Below are 6,000 nucleotides of genomic sequence, written 5' to 3' on the forward strand. Positions count from 1 at the left end.
ACAGAACCTTTGAAGGGAAAAGAATATCCACTTTCTGTGGGAGATGATACAAGTCTCCTCCGATTACTTCGGTGTGGTTTGTAAGCTTTGTGGCTATACACATGCCAGCCCCCAAGGTTATTAGCTCACTGTATACACTATTCTACCTGCAGGGGTGGGAGGGAAGGGGAGGAACACAAGCCATTATTTTGCTTTCACATTCTTCCGCTGGACAGTGAATGGAAATAAACTTGACTACCCTGATAAATCCTGGAGGGGTGCCTCCAAATCCATGGAGGATCACGCAAAACAAGATTGAGTACTTTGGCACTACCATTGACTTTTAAGTAAAAACATCCCTACATTCCCCAAACATTGACTGGGTCTCTGCTCTCTCCCTCCCCACTTTCTCTCACTCCCTTTTCTGTCTCTGGATTGTGCCTGAAATGATTCTTAAGGGTTGAAAAGTAGGCTTGCTTCTCCCACCTCATACCCCTATGCTCTTTCCCAGATGTAGATTTCCCTCAAGGAAATGTTTGGAGAATATCAATCTCAGGTTTCCTCCCACCTGAAAATGACTTTGGCATTGCTGCATTTCTCTTTCAGAGAGCCAACACAGACATAGCCCAGCAACAGTATCAGCAGAACAGAGAGGTTTCTCCAGTAGGGAGGCTGAATTAACAGTTGTGTATACTCTGAAGTCTTCCAATAGGCAACAATGGAGCCAAAGTCCACAAACTTTCTAAGGGGTTATTCAGCATACCCTATAAACAGCTATGGTACATGCTGAGTTTCAGAGAACAATGGGACCAGTACTGCAAGAGGCAACTGGTGTTGCCTGTTATTTGGATAACAGGCAAGTAGGGCTGGAAGGGACCTCACAAGATCACCTGCTCAATGCAAGATCATGCCCGACTAAACCATCCCAGACAAGCATCTGTCTAACCTGCTTTTGAAAATTTCCAAGCATGGAGATCCACAACTTTGCTGGGTAACCTGCCCAATGGCTGATCACTCATAGACAGAAAGTTCCTTCTAATCTTCATCTTAAATTGGGTCAGGTGGGGCTCAAACCTGTCTGCACTAGCCCTGAATTCACCATCCAGCGCAAGGTGGCAAAGGCCTGCAGCAAGGCAGCAGCCCTAGATTTCAGGAGGGCGGACTTCAATGAGCTAAGGAGAATAGTCAGGGAAGCACTGAGGTCCCAGAGGGAAGGGGAGCCAGGTGTCCAAGAAGAGTGGTCGCTCCTTAAGGAGATGATCCTCCAGGCCCAAAGGGAGGTAATCCCAACATGGATCAAAGGGAGCAGGAGGGCACAAAAGCCCCCATGGCTCACCAAAAGCATCCAAGAATGTCTCCTAGCTAAAAGGGAGGCGCATACCCAATGGAAGGGAAGGGCCATCACCAGGGAGGACTATACTGTGGTTGCTTGGGGGTGTAGGGGGGCAGTCAGGAAGGCCAAGGCGGAGATGGAACTGGGACTAGTTTCCCTGATCAAGGACAACAAGAAGTCCTTTTTTAAATACATAGGGGGCAAAAAGAAGGTACCGGGTAATGTGGAGCCCCTGCAAGACATGCTAGGAATTTGGTCGCCACACAAGAGAAGGCTGAGGGGGGATCTAGTGGCCTGTTACAAATTAATCAGAGGGGACCAGCAGGCATTGGGGGAGTCCCTGTTCCCCTGAGCACTACCAGGAGTGACTAGAAATAACGGTCACAAGCTGGCAGAGGGTAAATTCAGATAAGATATCAGGAGGCGCCACTTCACTGTCAAGGCGGCTAGGATCTGGAACCAACTTCTAGGCGGAGTGGTGCTGACTCCTACCCTGGGGGTCTTTAAGACAAGGCTAGACAATCACCTTGCTGGGGTCGTTTGACTCCAGTACTCTTTCCTGCCATGGCAGGGGGGTCAGACTTGATGATCTGTTCAGGTCCCTTCCAACCCTACTAACTCTGCAACTACTATGAAACTATGATCAGCAGGCAGAGGTGCTCCAGCAACCTCCCGGGAAGCTGCTGAACTGTCCCTCTTCCTAGCCTCATCCTGCCCCGGCTTTCTTCCCCCAGCCCTGGCCCAAGCCCCTTGACAGCAGCAGCATGCAGCTGCCAGCTCACACCTGCCAGCTGGGCTTTGCTGCAGCTGGAGCCTGGGCAGTGGGGGTGGAACGGAGCCCCCGCGCACTATGGGACTAGCCCAGCTCCCCCAATACCACAGCTGGGGTAGCTGGGGGGTCCTAGGAGGTGAGGGGTTCTGCTCCACCCCAACCCCTATCTCAGGTCTGGCCAAGGCAAAGCCCAGGTGGCAGCTGTATGCTCCCTCCTCTCCCCCCCCTGCACAGGGAGAGAGACTCTTTCCTTTCTGTGACAACCCTCACCAGCACAAGCACCAGCCCAGCCCTGCACATGCAGAAATATAACCCTCGAGGTTAGTTCTCTAAAGCATTCTGCTCAAGAGCACCTTCAGATAATAGCTGATTTATTCAGACTTAATTTTCTGTGCAACTAGACACTGTAAAGGCACTCTGCAGCTATACAAGTGTGTTCTGTCACAGCTGTAGTGCATTTTCAGGACGCAGAGTACACAAAAAATGTGTAAACACCCTTAGAGATTATAAGTAATATTTCCCAAAAGAATATTAGTGGAATGATCTGAGCTGGTAGTAAAACTGAAATGGATAGCTGCAAGTTATTTTTGAAAACCAGCTTTAAAATGTTCAGAGCAACTCCTGCAGCAGCAATCAGAACAGGATATTTCTGGCATGTTCTGCATGAAACATGAAGAAGTAGTCTATGAAGCCCTGGCAAAGGCTGCACCTGGATCTTGCAGAAGCAAAAAAGAAATGCATTTTGTAGTGGCTGAAATGTGATCAGAAAAGCCAGGAATAGTGCACGTGAGAAACACTCTACTGTTAAAAAAAAAAAAAAAAGTAGAGGGTACTTTGCAATGTTTTCCACTCTGGGTTTTTTTTTTTCCCCCCCATTATGGTTCATAATTTATTTTTAAGTTTTCAAACATTTCCAGTGCAAAATTCAGTAAGACCCATTAGACTGGCTTTTCATCACCTATCACCAAGTGGACTGACAAAGTGTTTTATGAAGACACTGACACAGGCATTAAGCAAAAAAAGTGGAAGAATCCTGCCATATTGCACTGTGAGCTTTCTATTTGTATATCAGTCCAATCTGCATACCATGAAGCAGAAGACTCCAGTAGAGCTGTTTTAGGACATAGCTACATTTGATTGAATGAAACCAGATTTACCAAACCTGCAAATATTGAAAAATCCATAGATCCTCCCAGGTTTTGGGGGGGTTCCCTGTCCCCTGCCCCTGCCTCCCCTACTTTAGACACGCAACTGTGGTACCTAATTACAAAAGAGGGAAGAGGTGGGAAAAGTTGTGACACAATAGGGAATGAGACAAGTGAAACGTTTATTGGAAGTGAAAGAGGGGGATAAAGAACAACACAAACTGATTGTTACCAGATAAAAGCTAGAGATGTTTACAAGATGTGCCCCTGGATTTAATAAAGACGGTTCTAGCTTCAGTTGGTCAGGAGATATGCTAATGGAAACTAAGAAACACTCCTGTTGAGTTCAGACAGGCACACCAGGCACAATAAAGTCACAGAGAAATGCAGAAGGCTAAATCTGGGATTTTTTTTTTTATATTGGGAGTTATTGAGTGAATTTATAAGGGACATCTGTGAAACGTTAAGAAACTATGCCGTTGTTTTAAATTTTTAAGGGGTTGCCTATTTCCTGCTTGTGGTGGGGGGGCGGAAACTCTAGGGAACTATGCGATCAGGAACTCCTTTTTAGTTTCATTTATGATTTAAGCTTCTTGCATCAAGGTCAATTAAGTTGTCTCTGTCTGTTAGCTGGTACTTATCTTGTGGGAAGTGATTGCATCTGGATTCTAAGCAAAGTACTCTTTTGCTGCCACTTCTTCAGAAAGAGTATTATAGTGTTTAAGTTCTCTGTATATGGCAAAACCAAAGCCACTTGCTTCATATGGGACGGATGGCTGAGGAATGGCATTACAAGAGGCAGGAAGTGGCCAGGATGGGGTGAGAAACTCAAGTAGAGACTCAAGTGAGGGAGGGAGCTGTATTTAAGAGCTGCAGAGAAAGATGGAGAAAGGGGGAAGATAAATGAGGCTGCTAGGAAGATTGTTTCTAAATGAAAACTAATGTTGTGAAGAGGGGAGAGAGATCAAACAGGGTACAGGCAAATGAGAAGCTGAAAGGGAAACACGGAAGGTTAGGAGATGGTGCAGAAACACATTAGGAACAGGAGATGGAGGGGGAGTATTGAAGGACAATGTGAATAGGAAGAACGAGCAGTGAAAGTGTGTGAGTGGGATGGGGGTGAGAGAGCTGGATAAGGACAGGAAGGGCTTGGGACGCTAAGGGAAAGTACAGCTGCTACAAGCTCTCCAAGCCTGAGAACAGTACCCTCCTCTGTGGCAGGGAGGGAAGGCCTACATTACTGGGTGTTTGGTTACAATTACATCTGAAACAAAAAAACATCCCAAAGACAAAAAGGAAACTGGACAGCCACTCCTCCTAGACTCAAAATAGGAAGCCAAGGGGGAAAAAAACAAAACACACTATGTTGTTTAAAAAAAACAAGATCCTTAAGTCAGTTTCCTGACTCATGGCACTTGGGCTCACAGTACTGTCAGCTTTGGTAACTGCAGTGGAGTTACTATTTCTTTTGCTTGACAACTCAAAAGGCAGATTGAAAGGTTGACCTCCAACTCTGTCATTCACTCTGCGGAAGAATCCAAACAGTTCTTCCCAGATGTTCCATGGGTTGGAGGTCTTCTTCACAATTACACTGTTTGTCCTTCATTTTCCATTTGTGTAGTAGGCAGCTGCAGCATCTGTGTGAGGAGCAGGTGTGGCTTGCTGAAATCCATATTTTGCCATGGTATCGTAAAGCCAGGTGTCTGATCACTGAAGTCAACAAACAGGACTCTACTCTGCCATTTGTCTTGTGGTAAGAGTTGTTGGGTTTCAAGAATTGGGGTACTTAACTAGAAGACTTCTGGACTCAAGTCAGCATCTTAGGAGATTCTAGAGAATTTCCCAAGAAAATTAACCCTGGCTTCATTATTCTGCTGTTGCATTAAAATAATTTGGTCAATTTATAGCTTTGAACCACACACAGAAATCTTGCTATTAATGAAGGCTTGCAACTAAATGGTTCCATTTAATGGATATTTATTAGGGCTGTGTGAAATTTCGCCCAGCGTTTTGTTTCAAAGTTGTTTTGAAAACAAAATGAAACAAAAGCCTTCAAAAAAGCTTTAAAACAAAACAAGGGGAACTCAAAACTTTTCAAGTTTCGAAGCCAGGCTTACTAGCTTCAGCGCTGGTCCCAGCTTGCAGCACCCGCCTCTTGTCATCTGGCAGGCAGATTGGGAGCTTGCCCACATCCCCAGGAGGTCTGCAGCCTTCCTGGGGCTGCAGGCCCCCGATCTTTCTGCCAGATGACAGACCAGCGCTGGACACAGCCCGCACCCAGTGCCAGGAAGATTGGTGCTGCTGTTGGCCCCAGGAAGCAGCACCTGCCTCCTGTCATTCGGCAGGCAGATCGGGGGCCTGCATCCCTGGGAGGACTGTTCCACTGAAATATCAAAACAGAAGTCGAAGCAGAACGATGCTGTTTCACACAGCCCTAATATTTATGTGGTTTTCACTCAAAAGAACACTATAAACCAATCAACTCCTGAACCCGAAATACACTCAAGTTTTTCCCAGCTATTAAAATATGGTGTGAAAGGTCCTCCAGAGCCTAGAAGCCCATATTGATATCATGACAATCCCACCAACTTGTATGTAAAACCTCGACGGAAGATAAGGAAGGAAACTTGGACCACAAGGTGCACTCTTCAGGGTGCCTTCTTCCTTCCTTGGCCAGCAGACAACTTGGTTCTTCTTACTGTGAAGGAACACCTCAGCGAAGTTTTCTCTGGAACAAGGAGGAAACGTGGTGGGTACCACTTTCTGTTCCA

The sequence above is a fragment of the Crocodylus siamensis genome, chromosome 5 (assembly GCF_052110815.1).
Source record: "Crocodylus siamensis isolate JL-2025a chromosome 5, ASM5211081v1, whole genome shotgun sequence".
Classification (NCBI taxonomy): Eukaryota; Metazoa; Chordata; order Crocodylia; family Crocodylidae; genus Crocodylus; species Crocodylus siamensis.